A 17885-nucleotide genomic window follows, 5' to 3' on the forward strand; every position below is an offset into this window, starting at 1 on the left:
TAGTTCCTTATAGAGACGTTGTAGTGACATTTTAGCAATAGGTTTACCAAACAAAAGCTGGATTACTGTGTCATCAGAACCAGAGGTCAAGGTGTGGAGCAGGTGAAGAGGAGGCAGGGTATGGGAGGCAAATGGACGCAGAAGGTGTACCTGCGCTGAGATGGGGATGTGGGGTCTAACTATGTTGGGAACGAAAGCGGCCAAATCGTCCTGCTTTCATTAGTGCGCTGAGTGAAGCCTCTGCCGAGGCCTCGATTCCCAAGACTCTCAGATAACAAGTGGCTTCCCACACTGAGGCTTTCTGTTTTCTGTTTCCTCTCCAATAAAACCAGCCAGGGAGCGAGAGAGAGAGAGACGGGGGAGCAGCAAGAGTGATAGACGGGTGGGGAAAGGGGAGAGGGGACCCCCTTGGTCCGTTGTTATCTGTCTACCTCAGTCATTTTGGGGAGGAGGGAGGGGGGCAGTTTGGTTTATTTTCCCCAAGCCCAATGAATGGCTGCCGACAAGGCATTTCTGATGGCTGTGATAAGATATCCCACCCCCGGTGTCCAGCCCCTGCAGCCCTGACCAGACCTCCTGCTCCAGCCTTTCAAGTAACCAGGTTAACCATCCTTCCAAGAGCTGGTATTGAAAGACAAAGTAAGGTGGTCTTGTGCTGAAATGCACAAATGTATCTGACTGAGTGAAAGCGGAAGGCAACGAGTGGAGGTCACTTATATGACCTCCCACACACAGTAATGCTCAGACCAAGACAAAAGCATTCCATAGGCAATGCCAGCCATCCTGTTAGTGATAGGCTCTAGATAGGGTCTATATAGGACTCTACTCCACGCAGCTGGCGGGTGTATGCAGAGAATGTTGTGTTTGTCTGAGGCCCAGCCACGTTCATATGGATGCAAACATTTTGGATGTACAGAGGTCAGCACTGCTGACTGTTTAGCCAGCTGCCAGCTGCTATCATACTGTATGATCAACATGTATCCTGTATATACACTGAAGAGAAAGAGTCATTCATGCATGTGTGATTTGATGTACATGAGTGAAAGGAGGATTGTCGTAATGCAAGGTTTATTGAAGTTCAAGATGATTATGCAGAGAGACTTTGTCACATAGAATTTGCATTGGTTAAACACAAAGTTAAAGGGACAGTTCAGTCCAAGACCACAAATAAATATTTTCCTCTTACCTGTAGTGCTAATTATCCATCTAGGCTGTTTTGGCAAGAGTTGCAGTTTTGGAGATATTGGCCATAGTGATGTCTGCCTTCTAGAATATTATGGAAGTAGATGGCACTCATGTGCTTGTGGTGTTAAAGTGGCAAAAAAGTACATTTCATGACCCAGTTACTCAAGATATTCCACAGACCTAATCATGTGCAGTTTTTTAGGAACTATTTTCTTGCTACCAAATTACATGGTATCACAGTGCAAACCCAAGAATAGCAACAGCTGGCTGGTCAGGAAGGACTGCCGAAGAGGTTGGTGTGTTTACTGGGGAAACCACGAGTCACAATTCCCTGTATTAGCACTGCCACTAAGCAGTGAAGGAGAAGCAGTTGTTTCTGTCTACGTTGCTGCAAAGTGCATTTACATTTCTAGCGAGGTGCACGTCAGGCTACGGCATAGCGCAAGCATCTACGCAAAGGCTAGGCGTAGGTATAATGTAGACTTGGTGAAGAACAATGAATCAAGCTTTTGTTAGCTTCACTTGCTAACTTTTTGTCCATGAGTAGCTGCATGTGTCCTTCTGAGCGGTGATACAGAAAACAAATAGTTCCTGAAACAGCACAGCACACTTATCTATTGATTATCTTGTTTAATCAGGCTGTGATTTCCGGAAAGAGTGCAATCTAGTTCAATTATATTCAAGAAAAAGCAGATATCTCTACGGCCGATATCTCCAAAACTCACAACCCAACTCACACCAAAACATTCTAGATGGTGAGAGAAAAAACATGTATTTTTGACTTTGGGATGAACTCTCCCTTTAAATGCTTTTAAAAGATCTATATATCTGTGCTACAGGTGCCGTCATATGAGCCGAGTCTGTGTGACAACATGTATGGACCGTTTCCTCCTCTCTATAGAGTACGCCTGTTTAACGCCACATAAAAAAGAAGTTAGGAGGAGGCCAAGTAGGGAAGGAACAGATGAAATCCAGCGGGGGCGGCCTTATTACTTCCTGTCATGTACCCTATCATCCCTCCTACTCTCCCCTCCCGCGATGATAATATGGCAGGAACACATTCAAACAAACACAAAAAAGTGCAACAAGATGAATGTAAACACACGCTCAGATAGAAACCGCATATACATAGCCAATATAACAGGCTGAAAGCACGCATTTATGATGCTTTCTTGTCAGCAGCGAGCATAAAGAGGAAGAGATGGGAGGCAGCATGGGCACAGAAGCTCAACACATGTACACTAATACACACAAACAGTCAGCCGCAGCATACTGAGCCAAGCTGTTTTCATTTAGAGGTCCACTAGAGAGCATGCACACCACCAAATGGTCCTAATCGAACCTCCCTGCTCTGCCCTGTGCGCTCACCTCACTGATAGCGACTGGAGGACGCGGTGGAGGGAGGGAGGGAGGGACGGAGAGAGGAGAGCAAGCGAGTGTTTGTGTTGGAGAGGTAGGGTGGCAGGGGTGATAAACTGTGACCTTCTCCTCATACTGCAACATGCCTAATGGCTGCTCTGAGTGCTCCAGCTCAAGGTGTCTGAGCCACTAAATGGACGGGTATTTTTATCCTACTCACTCACACACACACACTCATGTATTAACGCACACTGTGAATGGTGTGTAGAGCCATGGCTGACGTCCGGGTGCACCACAGGGTGAGCTTGGGCTGGCGAGTTGGCACGCAGCGCTGGCAGTACTCAAGTTCCTGATAGCTTTCAGGGGCCTTTGATGTTCTTTGCATCCCCCGGCCCCCTCGCCGCTCCATCCCCCGGGCCTCCCCCTCGCAGGAAATTGCATTCTGTCCGCTGCCATAGCAGATAAATGAGGCAGGAGAGGGGCTGCACACTGTCACCAGCCGACCTGGCCTGTCTCACACTGCAACCTGCAGTGTGTTAGCCGCGTGTGCTCCTATCCAACACCCACGGCTGGCTTTAGGGAGTGCACATGCACGTAAACATACACATGTGTCTCCTGGTGGCTTCGAATTACAAATGCTTACAAGTGATATTCTGCAAGTTGGACATTGGACACATACATGAATCAAATAATGGAGGTAAACAGAGAAATACAGGTGCTACAAACTCCCAATAGCAGCAAAAAAAAAGGCTACATACACTCTTCCTTTATCTCCCTGATATTGGCTTTAGCATCAGACAAGGATATCAACACTGTTCACACTTGCAGCTAGCGTGTCACAACTGATTACATCATGGTGAGATTCCTGCGATCCCTCCAAAGACATTGTCTGGGAATGTCGAGAAATAATACAGCTAAAAAGAACTGCTCACGCAATGGGGACCCCAGTGGTACTTACGGGCACGGAGGCGACTAGAAATTTACGGGACGCTGCCTATGAGCGCGTGTGTGTGCATGTGCATATGTGAGATCATGCTTTGCGGTGTTTTGAGATTGTGTGTGAGTGTGCACATGTGTGGCTATAGGTGCATGTCTGAGATCATGGGCGTATGTGCTACAAGTATGTTTGATTAGTGTTGCACTACATGCAACAGGGTCCACTGTAGCAAAATGAGTTACAGCTACATGGTGATGTCAGTCCTATTGGAACCCAATAGCACGACCCCACCCTGCATGCTATAGGCTTAGAGGTCTTATACTAGGGGGCCACTATGTCTCAACTTAACTGGTGCTCTCAGATGTTTTAGTGTAAATCAAATATTTCAGTCACATTCAATATCCACGTCAAAGTAATGATATACATGCTGCTGAACTTGAGCCTTATATTTCTGAGATATTTTGGGAACTTAAAGGTGCACTTCCACACTCCCAAGCGTAAAGTTTTATGTCGTGTATGACTCATGGAGGCCTCGAGCATGTTCATTACATGGAACATTTATTACTTTAATACACTGTCGTTTATCTTCCCACTCAATAGCCCTCCTATTTTCCACAGTGGGATGACTGAAGATGTTACACTGAAGGTAATCTGCTCCATGTTCTGTGTGGCCTCGACCGAGACAGGATGTAGCGTTCTGTTTAGGCACATCTTTTCTCCTCTGTTACTTGTTACCCATCACTTGATCTCATTTCTGTCTTTAATAGTTGTAAAGTTGCTGCACATTAAATCACTTCTTACACTTATCTATATTTGGGTAGCCATACAAATATAAGTGTGTCTGCCTCTTTGATCACCGATCTGGTCTTTCAGTATAGCCAAACTCACAATGGTCTCATTGTCTAATCTTACTCGTTCTGATCGCAGGTAATAAAGCTACCTATTAGAGTAACCAGGGTTACCAGTTATTAGTGGACAGGTGCATCAAGAACCTTGCTATAATCACAACTTAGTTCTTAACCAGGGTTGGTAGGGTTACTTTAAAAATGCATTCTGATACAGTTACTAATTACCTGTTAAAATATTTAATCTGTAACTTTACTGGAATACAGTTAACGTTTTTTTGTATCCTGATTACATGATCAAGTTCCATGTCTTCCATTACTCCCCAAGCCTGTACTGAACATAAAGGATACGGCGCATCACTGGATATGTTTCACGTGTGTTTCCATCAGCTACCTTTATGCAAATATATTAAAGTTCCAGTGTGTAGGATTGAGTGGCATGTGCACCCCTGAACACCCCTTGTCTCACCCTCCCCTACAGTGGCAGCTACGAATGTAGCTCTGAATGTGTCCTCTCTAGAGCCAGTGTTTGATTTGTCTGTTCTGGGCTACTGTAAAAACACGGTGCTGCAACACGGCGGACTCCTCCAAAGTAGATATGAAAGGCTCATTTACAGAAACACAGATTCTTAGTTTCGAGTGATTGTACACTAATTATTAACGCAATAACATAATTATGAATATTGTATTCGATTTCTGCCCCCAGATGACCTTAAATCCTACACACTGAACCTTTAAGATTGCGTAAAAAAATCATTATTGTATTAATAATCATGAATATATCGTTTAAACGGTGCATTTTTTTTCTGGTTCATGTGTTTCTTATGGCCGTGCATATGCAACAAGTGCACCTGTCACTTGAACTGAGGGCACTACAGTTGCTTGCACCCCCAACACCCTGCTCTTTATTTTTTCATTTGGTGGAGTGGAGGCATGTAAGACGTTAATGTGAAAAACAGAAGCAACATCCAGATTTATTTGATGTATTTTCTTTCCTTCAGCTATTGCACTTTTCTCTATTGTGATATAGAAACTGTTTTTGCAAAATTTCGAGTTTCTGCCGTTTCCACTTAGTCTTGCTTGACCAAAAGGGGAATAAACAGGTGTCTGAAAATGTACCTCAGCCATATTAACCTAGAGTACAATTACAGAGAAAGATGCAGGTGACAGAATGTGGAGTTCATAACATTGCTGATTCAATGAAGAATTCAGCCATGTCAGTGAGGATAAAGTTGGAGAAAAATATCCACTCTGGACTGTGTTTTCCAAAAATTAAGAGAAAAAGATGCATTTTTAATTAAAGAAATGGCCTCACTCCCTCACCCCGTCACCCCTTCCCCCTCTGTGTAACCAACAACACTCCCCTCCCCTACAACACCTTCCTGTTGATGGGAGTGATCCTGCATGTGGTGAGTGAGGAGAGCAAGGACACCATGTGGTTCTCTCCTGTGCAGCACACACACCACATGCACATACACACATTTATGTACACACCGACCCCATTACCCACCACCACCACCTCCGCAGCTGCCCCACATGACCCTTCATCCTCTCCTGAGCCGTAGCAGAGCGCCCCTACACATCAGCGGACCCCTGATTGACAGGCTGTGAAGATACACCAACATGGTCTCCATTTAGCTCAAGTACCACACCGCCATCACCTCTGAAACCCCCCGCCCGCCCTCCTCTCCATGTCCCAGGAGAAAACACACTTGAGCCAAAGTGTTTCAGAGCAGGATGTTTCCTGGGGAGAAAAGGTTTCGTCTCGGGTCACCGTGCACTGCTGGGATGGAGGGTGCTTTTTCACGAGGGTGTGGGAGGGGGGTGGTCAGCTTATGGTGAGAGGATGGAGGAAAAACCAAGAAGGGGAGGGGTGAGTGAGAAATGGAAACAAGGCGTGTGGATGTTTGAAGAAGCGAACCATGGCATAGGTAGGGTGGCAGTAGTGTGTGTGTGTGTTTGGAAGTGGAAGCTGGGTGAGTGGGTGGTGGGGTAGCGGGGTGTCTGGGGGTTAGAGAGTTTGGAGAGGTGAGGCGGCGGAGGGGGGTGCAGAGGGTGTTTAGTCCTGAGAGGAAACATTAGCAAAGCGAGGAGGAAAAGCTGCCAAATTAACTTCTCACCCTTTCAATCACACCCCTGAGAGTTCCTGCCCCACTTTACTTCTGCCGATCTGGCTCCACTTTTTGGATGAAGGAGTTCTTTTTTTTTTTCATCCTTTTCCTCTTTTTTTGCACTGTAGAGAAACATTGCACCCTCACACCAACCCATGCACAACCTCATGACCCTCTACACCCTTAACCATGCATTTCGTCCCCCTTGTTGCACCCCTGCTTCACCCACTGGCCAAAACCAACTACAAACACGACTTCCGCAGCCAATCAGCTTGCAGGACTTCCCTCTGCCTCCGCTCCCAATTCTGCGGCAGCGGAAGGGGCTTCAAGCATGCCTCTCAAAAATAACAGTAATGTATCAGAAATCAAACTCGTACCTTGTTAAACACATCCACTCTCAAACACTGGCCAACAGTGAGTGTATCGAGCCCCAGAGAACAGAGAAAATCGCTCAGTGCATCACATCATTCCAAGAAGGGAGAAAAAATCTGCATTAATGTGGGTTTAAAAGATCACCAGAGAAGTGGAGCAGATGGTCTTTCATGACTGGTGCTTTTGTAAAGCCATCCATGTGCATTCAGCTCAAACCCGCTCCAGCCCGAGCAGCACGGTCTGGAGTGCGGTAATACAGTTCAGACCTCTCTCCTCCTCTCTGTGGTTCTCTCCCACCCTCGCTGACATTCCTACACAGAGCCATTCTGGCCTAATTTGTTTGTATTTGTGCATTTTTTTTCCAGCTTTCCCCCTCTTTTCTGCGTCGCCTTCTTTCTTTTCTTGCTCCCTCTCTATCATGCACCAGATTAGGTGGTTGGTTCCTCCTCTTCAGGTCCCTTCAATCTAAAATAGATGATTAGAGTCATTCTGCAAGACAAATGTAACTTTTCTGGACGCTCTAAATCTGTTTAGGCACATTTAATAGTGTCAATTATTGTGGGGCCAGACGGGGGACTCGGGCCTTTCTGTAGTCAGGGCCCTTAATAACATTGGCTACAATGAGAAGCAGATGCTGACCCGCTTGGTCCCTTTGAAAAAAGACATTTGAGTAGCTCTGCTTCTAATTTATGAGCCCTCCTCCACATCTGGAATTCTTTATAATTAAAACATAAACCCCAAAGTTCTACTTCCACCTGTCAAACGTTGAGAAGATGAACATAGTAATGGGCTTCTCCTGCACTGGTGGAGAGATGGAGGGACTGGCTTTGCTTGTTCTTTTTTTAAGGGAGGGAAAAGGGGCAATAAGGGGGTGCAAAGAGAGCCCTTCTTGTGTGATTGTTTTGCTTTATGGCAAGTTCTGGTGCACTCTGTGATTCCAAGCTCTGCAAGCCACTACAAATAAATCCACAACAGAGTTTTTGGCATATTAAAATCACAATTTGGTCAAATCCTCTCAGGGTCAACCATAGGCAAGAAAAACTAGAACAAATATTGCGCCACTTTCTTTTCTTTTGAAGTCTTTTTTTCCTCAACAATCCGATTCAAAGTGATGTGAGACAAAAGCTTTACAGCCAGACAGAAACAAAGATTTCCGATCTCACACTCAGTGCGAACAGGAAGCATCACGCTCGAGATTTCCCCTACACGTATTAGCAAGTAATGAAAGCAAAGAAATGGATTTGCCATGGTTGGTGAATAACATAATTGCCCATAATAGGGTTTGTTCCAACAGATCAATAGGACCTACATGAGTGAGCGCCGAGTGTGTGTGCATGTGTACGTGCCTGCGGAGGTGTGCGAGCGCAAAGCCTCTCAGACTTAAAGCTCCCTTCATTAAATCGAATTAAGATCCTGCACCCAGCAGATTAATTTTCTTTGTCTTTTTCTTCTCCTTTCTTCCTCTCCTCCCTCCCTCCCTCCTTCCCTCCTCACACCCTCCTTCTGCGGAGGGCAAGACAAAAGCAGCTGTGAGAGGGGCCGTCGAGCTTGTGGAGGTTGGAGAGTGCAGCTCGTGCAGTTAATCCTGCTGTGAGTGCGGCCATGAGGACAGCATTCCTTCCATTTTCTCCGCTATTACCAGATCACCATAATTAAGTCTTCAGTGTTAACAGGGCAACCAGAGAGCTGATCCGCACCAGCTTCCTGTGGCTACTGCTAGAAATGGGGAGGGGGGTCCCACATGGGAGCAAAGTGAAAACAAAACGCACACCTGTAACACCTGCAATAAGGCTCAGGGACATATGAGCCTACATGGATGAACAGAAAAACGCAGCCGGACGCATATTTTTTATTCCCACAGTGAACGTCAGCATCCTGTTGGTGTCACGCTGCTAATGGGCTCCTCGCAAATCTCCCGAAGACAACTGCCCTCTGTTGCTGCTGTCAACTCGCACTGTCGGCTGTGATGAAGAGAGGCAACATTGTCTGCAGGTGCGAGGCAGTAAAAAGTTAGCTCCCAACAACGACATAAAAATGCACAGCCTCAAAGGAGATGTAGGCGGGTGTTTTTAAGAGGGAGGAGGTTACGCTGTTGTCCTGAGGGAGAGGAATGAGCACAGTGTGTGACAGGTTTTAGGAAAAGAGTGGGGCAGCAGCAGGGAGGAGAAAATGAGCTAAACAAGGTGGACCAAGAGGAAGAAGAAGGAGAAGAAGAAGAAGAAGGGGGTAGACGGTTAGTTGTGCACACAAAAAGGGGGAGGAAGTGGCAGAAAAATAGGGTGAGAGGAGGGGAGAGGGGAGAGGCGAGGGCGAGCTACTACACAGGGAGGGAGAGGAGGGCCTCTTTGTGGATCATTGACAGATAATGGGCTCATTAGGCCAAACGTAGCTTAAAAAGGCTGCGGCTCTCTAAACAAACAGAACGGGCGCTGAGGAGACGGATTTAAGCGCCCGACATGGATAGAGATATAATGAGGCCCTCCGCCCGCGTCCTGCAGGAGCAAAGGGAAGCCTACCAACTGGCCGCCCGCTCAAATTCCCCAACGATCAGGCAGCCTGCTTCAACCCCAGTTGCCCTCAGCTCCTCTGAAACTTTGTTTCTGTCTCTTTGGGTGTGTTTAAAGATGTGTTTTTCAAAAATACTTGTTAATCTGAATAAAGTATTATCCCTCTGTCCACACTAAGCTTTTTCTCCACAGTGAAAACTTTGAAAATGTGTCTCGTTCACCATTGCTCCCCGTGGTTGGGGTTTGGTCCATGGTTAGGTTATGGTTAGGCATCACAGAGATAACCAGTTGGAGTTAGGATAGAGTTGGGTTGAGGTTGAGCATCTCAGAAAATGACTGGTTGGGGTTGGAGATAAATTTGGGTTCAGGTTATGGGAGCAGGACACACAAATTGATGGGTAAACCAGACTCGGTCACGGCCAGCGGTTTTATGACGTAAAACACAACCTCCTGTCACCTCTGACCCTCTCTGTGATCACTTACTCTAAATGTGTTACTGTTAGGTATCGATGTCATTAATGGTTATCTGTTATGCTGATGTTTAACGTTACGTTTTATCAATGTATATTTTGCTTTTCTTGCCCGATCTATCTTTTCTACTTTTTGCCCTTATTTGTGATCTTTGTCTTCACACCCACACCTACCGTGTTCCTCTCTGCCTTTGAAACATAAAACACGATGATTCACGGGTTTCGAGCTGCGATCAAATCACTTTTTCATTCTCGTTAAGTTGTCTGACAACAGAGACGGAAAAATTGTTACTTTGGTTGCATCAAAATACCGGTGATCACAGACAGCAGCGGGGTACAAAACAGTAGTTTAAGATAAGATGAGTCTCATCCTGTTTTATCTGGTGTCTCATCTGTTGATGCTGTTGGTCCCGCACCATTAAGTTCGCTTTGATGCTCAGTTTTGCTGTTTGTTGAAAGAGTGAGCATGAAGAAGAGTTTTTGCCATCTTCCTGTTTTCCTGTGAGCTGTAAGCACTGTCGTCATTTTAGCTAGCTTCCTGTCTGTTTTGCGAGTTCAGTCAGGACGACTATTCTCTTGCTCATAATCATTTGAATAATCAGCTGTTCTCATCAGCCGATCGTATCTAGCCTATCGTCTCACTGCTGCCCTTGTTCAATATGCTTCTCTCTGCCGTTTTGTCATTCATGCTGCTGCCGTGCGCGCCCACCGCCTCCCCATCGCCGCACAGTCTTCGCAGATTCATCAGCTTCATTATTTCATCAGCCTCATGAGCCATCAATCTCTGCAGAGTCATCAGTCACCACCACAAGCGTCTGGACTCCATGGGGTGATTTTTTTTCAAGACTTAATCATCAAATATCATCTGTCATTATAAACAATTATTTTCTTCAGCCACTTGTCTCTCCTGGGTGAAATGGCATGTTGGTCATGCCAGGATTGCCACAGTAACACAAGGGAAATCACCACAGTAGACAGAATGTTGGAAATGTCCGGTCGTGTCTGTCTACATAAACGCCATTGACGACAACTGATGACGTATAAGGGTCTTGAAGGGGTGTCTGAGTTCATACAGGGAGATTTCAACCACTATTCCTCATGTTCTGTGGGGGCAAGGGGGCACTCGAAAACAAGGGGTAGGGGTAGAAATTGGAAATGGGATTGAGCCTTAGTGGTCTGGCCGACACCCCAGCCGCACAAGCAGTCTGTTTGTTGATGAGTGGGAAATACTCATTTTGACTTGTGCATTACATTGGTTCTCCCTCACAAAACACCTGGAGTTATTTATTTCCCGTCACCTTATAAAAATGCTGCCAAATTCATACTGTTCACAAGCATGCTGTATTATTCACTCATTAGACTCAGCAAGCCAGCACTGTCCTCAACCCCAACTCTCGCCCCGAGGAGCAATATTGCAAATGAAAACCCTCAAATAAAAAGTTTCTGAGGAGGCAGAAGAAATGCGAGCTGCAGTGTTTAAGGCTTGTGGTTAAAGGATGCTGTTCCAACAAAGACGTTTGCGGGAAACTTGAATTCCTATTAAGCAATTGGGATGCAAGTTGCATTGCCAGAAGGGGATGGGCCTTCAGTTGTGTTCACTCAGATGCCACTTAGAGTAAAGAGCCATTTCTATGCAGCAATTGCTTTGGTGAATAACAAATTCCTTCAGAGGTCCAAATTGATATTGTATGACAGCGCATGCCATTGAAGTGCTCCACTGTAGCATACTATTAGGTACCATGGCTGTAAGCAATAACAGAGCAGTTTGCCTTGAACTCCTTTGTAATCAACTCAGGGAAACGTTAACACAGGGCCCGGCCATCCAACCACTGAAACTGCCACGAGATTTATAGTGAGAAGAAGTAAAGAGGCTGCTGTCTGGTTCTCCAGGAAACCAAAATATCTTCCTCCTCCTCCCATTACAGAATGTTTGCCTTTGTTTGCCTTTATTAATACCAATATATTACACTGGGAAAAGCAGCAGAGAGCATTACTTGGAAGGGGCAGAATAAAAAATGGAGGTATTGTAAGGGAGGCCGGGGCGGTTTCTGTTCATCTCCAGCTGCTTCCCTGCTCATCACGCTGAGAACTAACATGAAACACACTCACGCTACGGCCTCCTCTCACACACATCTGACATCCATTAAGGATACTGATGGAGGACCAAGCCTCTGAGGGGACTTGCGGTCCCATCTCTCAGCTCCTCTCCTCGAAAAGAAAGGAAGGGAAGGGGGAGGACGAAAGAGATTGAAAAAAGGGGATATTTCTGACAGCTATTGGCAGATTGGTCCAGACTTGGGCTACAATGCATGCTCTCTCCAGATGGGCACCCAACATCTTCAACATATATTTTTTAAATCAAGATCATAAGAATATGTTCAATTTGGTAGACACTCTCTATGCAAAACACAGCCCTTGTATCACCAAATGGTGAATGAATAACATGTCAATTTCTTGAAGATGCAATATGTAAGAATTGGCCAACTGATGAATTCATATTAAAAATAAATAAAATAATATATCACCAGAGTAAAATGTTAGATCAGTTAGCCATGCAGCTAACAATCTGGGAGCTTGAAGCACCAGAGAAGTGCTGGTGTTTACACTTCTGACACAGGAGCTTTGGACCAGGACGGGCCAGGGATAGCTGGTTAGCATGCTAAACATGCTTAGCGACACAATACATAGACGTCATAAGAATGTTTTTAACCAAAATTCTTACATATTGCACCTTTAAGTCATTTTGGCTTGAGGACGGGTCCTGGTCCAGAATAGACCCCATTAACTTTTAGTGCAGATGCGGATCAAAGGACAGATCCAGGACAGATCTCATTTTCTTTATCATTGAGAGGTATGGGGTTTTAGACGTTGTTAATTTCTACAGGAATAATGCATGGATCAGATGTATTTCGATTATTAGTTTCTGGATCTAACCAATTTAAATAATCTTTATTTGATATTGGATGATGCTTGATGGAATAAAAGTGGACTGTTGGGCCTTGGAGGAGGTATACAACCATAACCAGACCATAAACCATAAACAGGAAGGGCAGTGAAAAAGAAATCTGAACAGATGGGGTGCAACCAAACATCACATAGCCCTATTGTACTTGAGAATCGATTGAATAATGGAATAAACATAATAGATTAATAAACAACACATAACTGCAATGCTGAAGGTTCTCATGACAAATAGACAACAGACTAGTAGACAAAGGTTCAAATATAGCTCTTGCCCTAGTTACCACAGCAGCAGTTTTGCAGAGTCTGGAGCAAACCTGTCTTGGAGAGTCCCCGGGCCATTCTGTAAAAACATTCCAAAGCCGTCTGTGGGATATGTCTATTCCCTGGGAACTTTTTCCCACTCAGATAAGTCAACCCTGACGGTGTGAAACATCATCTGAAAACACTGAAGATCGGCCCAACACATGTAGGTCTCCATGCAGGGCCACAGAGGTCCTAAGGGCAGAACACTCACCTTGTAAATGACAGGCAGATCTGAAAGAGAAAATGTACTCAGGCACAATGTGTTAGGCATCACCTTTGTGCTTATATAGGGGTTGTCATCATTCCTTGACGAGAGGGTGAAAGGTTGGTAGTCTGAAAGCAGCGCAGCACAGACTTTACTTCAGGTACAGACAGTGAATAACAAACTTATTTTAGGAGTTGGTTGAGAAGATCAATGCCACTCCCATATAAGTTCACTGAATTAACTCAGTTATCTTAACTGATACTAGAAACAGCTAGTCTAGTGACAGCTAGTGACCAAATCCACAATACCAGCAACTCTAAAGCTCACTAATGGACGTGTATCTCATTAAATTATTTAAAAGAAGTGTAAAAATGACAATTTGTGGTTTAACAAGGTTACTGTGTTGGACTATTTCTTGGCTCGGCTCTGACAAGACAACAAAACTATTTCTGGGTCCAGCCAAGAAATAGTTCGCCCTTATTTCCAGTCTTTATGCTAAGCTAACTAGCCTGCTGTTGACTGTAGACTTGTCATTAATAGACTAGAGCCACGTTTTACCACAGGAATTTCCTCCAGAGACTAGAAACCGTTGGAGGAATTCAGTGTAATTCAACCGCGGAGACCAGGGTCAAAATTAAGCTCCAGGAACATTATTTTAACCCCCAAAACATCCCTGCTCTGAGGGTAGTATCCTTCAAAAGCAGTTTGTTTTTTGCTCATTGTGCTTCGACACATCAACAAGAAGCAGAAGAAAGCGTATGACAGATGGTCCGAGGGTCGATCCCAATGCTTGCGCAAATATGGATGCCACTTCTGGTGTGTACTTTATGAGAGTGGTGTCAATCTCCTCAGCTTACTCTTAGCATGAAAGCAAAATAAGTCAACCAATTCCTTTAAAATGTCACATTTGGCAAGTGCACAAAAGAATGATAGATACACATACAGACTGACGGTGCTATCATTGGGAGAAAATGAGCCGGGGAAGGTGTTTGTCTAAACACGGTAACACTAGCTCCCTGTCTGATGTGTATAAAGCTGAGTGAGAGGAACATCACCCTGCTGTCTCCTCTACTTGTTTACTTCGGCATGTTACCCCATCGGGCCACCCCACGCGGACCCCCACACACGTGCACCCACAGCCCGCACAGACAAACAGAGGGATAAAGAGAAGGATAGCGTGAAAGAGAGGAACGACACACCTCATTAATCTTCCTGGCACTTTCCACTCCACGGCTGTCGGTTTTACCGGCGAGTTTACTTTTACGCGGAGGTGAAAGTGACTGATACCCAAAATGCAAAGTGTTCAACGTCAACCGCAAGTAATAATTTAAACAGTTTGTAGTTTGCATGCCATTCTATTTTCTGAACTCTTTCATGCCCTCTGCATCGCTCTTGTCTCTTAAAATGGACTTCCCTATATGTTTGGACAAATGCTTTCTTCTCCCAGCCGGCATGTTAAGGAGTGCGTCTAGTCTATTATGACGTGCTGAAGAGAGCACATCAAAACGTTCATGTACAGTTACCAAGCTTCCTGATTAGCTTCATTATCTAAAGATGGCCCTCGTGAAGTGCACTGACTCACCCTCGCCAAGTTATTTTGCTCAAGTGAACGACTTCTGTCTGCAGACACAAACCAGGCAGCAGACATGTCCACCTTATAAAAAGATTCGGCGTGTCCTTTTGTTCTACAGGAGCAGACAAAAAACATATCTGTCAAGCACGCAGCGTTCTGGCGGCGTGTTAAAAGAAGCGCACGAAGGTTGCAGTGACTTCCTGGAGTCTTGTCCTTACTGGGAGGTTTCCAGTCTGACAGTGGCGGCCCCAGGAAGTGACTGTTCAAACTGAATGCACCGACATGAGAGTGGTATCAATCGTCCCATCTAAATCGTGGCAAGAAAGTGAACAAGTATTTCCCATAATGTCAAATTATACCTTTAAAGGGACAGTTGGACCAGAGGCTAGCTAACTAAGCTGGCTAACGTTACAGCTTCCATTATACTCAATAGAAGGCAGGAAACTCTCCAAAACTCAGCAACTCACACCAAAACAATCTAGACGGTTAAATACCATTACAAGTAAGAAGAAAAATATGTATTTTTGATTTGGGGATGAACTGTCCCTTTAACTTTGCTTTTATGCAACTCTTTCCAGCCAGAGTCTCAGTCTGTTTTTTTGGTTGTCACAATAAATAACTACAGAGACAGTGACACTGACACAAGAACAAAACAATAGACTCGATCATGAAGAAGTCTCTCCTGTAAGAACACATTGTTATTAAAATACCGTCACATATAAAGAATTATTATTCCTGACAAGCTCACATTCTCTCACACAAACAAACCCGGGGACGGCTGTCAGGCCAGGCTCCAGTGCGGAGGGATATCACACTTGTGAATTGTGGCAGGCAGTCTGAATGACAATGGGTCTAGTAGCCCTGGAGGAGATCGTTATGGGCAGCAGGACCAGGCAACGGCTGCTGTGTGCCGGAGTCAAACAGCCCCAATCACCCACCTGGAACCTGGAGCCCAGACAGCCGGGGGGAGGTGGAGCCGCTGACCTGACCTCGGCTACAGGCTGCAGGGACGGAGGAGCCCCCGGCCCAGACAGATCAACCAGGGTTGTGATGTCTCTCTGCTTTAAGTCCCGCCCTGTTGGTGACCTGCGTGTGCCCCTCCCTTCCATTATATTTGCGCAAAACCAGTCTTGTTAAATTCAACTCCATTTTCTCTTAGCTTCTCCTCTTCGACACCCTTTTGACCACACCCATCCATCCCCACCTAAAACTACTCCAGTTTAATCACCTCTGGATGTGGGCGGGGGAGTGGAGGTGAAAGCCACACATTACATCATGTATTTACTTATCCAGAGGTAGCTAGCGAGTGACATGGAGAGTGGAGCTGGGGGTGAAAGGTGAAGGACTCGGGAGTAAATGAGTCATGACCAAAACCAAAGGGTTACATTCTTGGGACAAGGTTGCTTAAACACCAAAAAGGTGAACAACACCTCCACAAAGACACCGACGCATGTGCGGTTGGAGCACAAAAGTCCTAAAACCTTTCACCTGGTGTTCGTGTGATTGCTTCAGACAAATTTCTGAACTAATCCTCAGAGGCTTCCCAGATGTACGCGTCTTGAACATAACACCATAATGTTTCCCAGAATACGGAGTAAGCACTTTGAGATTATTTGCTATTAATGAAAACAATTAGGGGCTCAGGCTTTTGGTAGCCTGCCAACTACTGTTTCAACATTTTTTCCTTCCTTGCAAGTGGAATTTGAACTCTCTAAATTGCTTCCCTTTAGTAACAATGCCGTAAACACCCTCCAATCCCTTCTCAGCCATCTGCCCATGGTCAACATCACCTCAGTAACTGCTAGTGACATGTGCCGCAGATCGGCCTTGTAGTGCTTCCAACTACCCCACCTTAGCGAGGTGGCGCGGCTCAGAGAGACCAAACAGACCCGGTGAAGTCAATCGGCAGACTGTTCCGTTTAGCCTGAGTGTGGGATTTCTTTACTCAACGGAGAGATCCTCCATCCTGAAATAGGTGGCGGGGAGGGGGTGAAACAGAGGTAAAAATAAAGATGCAGGAGGTAAGGAAAGCAGAAGAACACAGGCCAAGAACGGAGATGGTTGGATGGACTTCCACTCATTCATCTCCCATGTCCCGGCAACCCTTGGCTGTCTGTTGGAGCGGCAATGGCCCGCGCGGAGACATCAAGCACATTCCAAGAGTCGGCCCAATTACGGGCAGATGAGGGGCAGTTCTCTTTGTTTAAGAACAAAGCCAGAAGTGACACAACTGGTCTTTAAAGGGAGCTCTCACAGCCGTGGCTGAGGAGAGGGGGGCCCGGTGGGTGGGGGAGGTGACCAGCTGGTTATAAATATCTATTTGGTCAGTTACTGGAAGGAAAATTTGCAGTTTGTTTGTCATCCACTCATCCAGGTGGTGGGCCTGGTGGTTGCAAAACATCTGAACAGAAAGCAGAGAGAGAGAGAGAGGCCAACCTGTTCGAGTCTGACTGCCAGAAATGAGGAATTTCACTAATTCTTATATGAAAGCCACATGTCATCCTCTAGTGTAAACCTGCAGAGAGAGAGTGCTCTTGGCAAGATCTCATTGCATATTTAACCCAGTAATTATTCTGGCCACACAGATTAGATATTACTGCAATGTGAATAAGGCTTGCACTCATAATTACGCAATGTCAGAGCAATTTTAATGACTGTCATCTGGCAAATGTCAATATTATAACATTCAGGTTGGGTTGATTGGGCCTGCAGAACATTCTCCAAAGAGCAACTTATAACTAATCAAGAATAATGAAAAAAATGAAGTTCAACATCTTGACATTTCTTCGGTTTTGGCCTCAGACTATCAAAACTATGACTTTGAATTGAGAGCTGTAGGTTGTCAAATTGTCTTGTTGAGTCGTGAGTATAAAATATTCATCCAAAATGGGTTAGAAAGGCGTAAAAGGTTTCTTTGTTGGTCAGGCCCATTTCTATCTGGTGCATGGGGCCTCTGAAGCCACCAGGGGGTGGTGAACAGGCCTTCGTGTCTAGTTTGGAGGGGAAAGATATATTTTTAAATGTGAAGTTGTTGCAGTTTCTTAATTCCTCAAC

This window comes from Pagrus major, chromosome 16 (assembly GCF_040436345.1).
Source record: "Pagrus major chromosome 16, Pma_NU_1.0".
NCBI lineage: Eukaryota > Metazoa > Chordata > Actinopteri > Spariformes > Sparidae > Pagrus > Pagrus major.